This window comes from Brassica oleracea, chromosome C7 (genome assembly GCF_000695525.1).
Source record: "Brassica oleracea var. oleracea cultivar TO1000 chromosome C7, BOL, whole genome shotgun sequence".
NCBI classification, from domain to species: domain Eukaryota; kingdom Viridiplantae; phylum Streptophyta; class Magnoliopsida; order Brassicales; family Brassicaceae; genus Brassica; species Brassica oleracea.
In genome coordinates, this window is record NC_027754.1 from 10,880,444 (window position 1) to 10,881,143 (window position 700).

Consider the following 700-nt stretch of genomic DNA (forward strand, 5'->3'; position numbering starts at 1 on the left):
CGGGGCTGAACTCGGCGAAGGGGAAAGATATTGATCTCGGCGACCTGGAGTTTTCGGTGGACGATTACATGCTTCCAGGATTGGATCCGAACCTTGCTTTTGGCGATGGACTTTGATGATTACTTCGCTGGTCTTCCGTCGGGCTTTGACGCTCCTCAGGCCACGAGCGGGTCAGGGAGGCCGAAAGTTATCGCGGAAGGATCTCGTATCATTAACGGGGTATAAACTTTAAGAATTTTAACGATCGTTATTATTATTTTTTGCTTATAACGTGTCAATCGGTTTTATAGGGTTTGAACTTGCGTGGATCGGCCATTGAGGCGAGCCATAGAGAGGCCATGATCTATCGCTTTAAAGCGGAGAAGGCGGAAAAGGATCTTGCTCGCATGCGAGACGAGATGCTGGCGCGCGACGCTCAACTCGCTCGTGATCATGCCTTCTACCTGATTCGTACCGATTTAAAGTCTGCGATAGGTTCTCGGCTCATACGACTTGTATGGTATGAATCGAGCACCTTTCCAGAGACAATTTTTAAGCCAACTGGAAGTGCTAGACCAAAATTTCGGATTTTTTTTGTAGCGCGCTTTCGTCCTTGTGTTGGATGTTTGAAGATCAAAAAAGTGATCAGGTTGCGTTAGTTTAAGACGGCTGATGTGTTCGTCGGGGCCAATCGACGAACGGAGTGTAAGGTTTTTGTGGT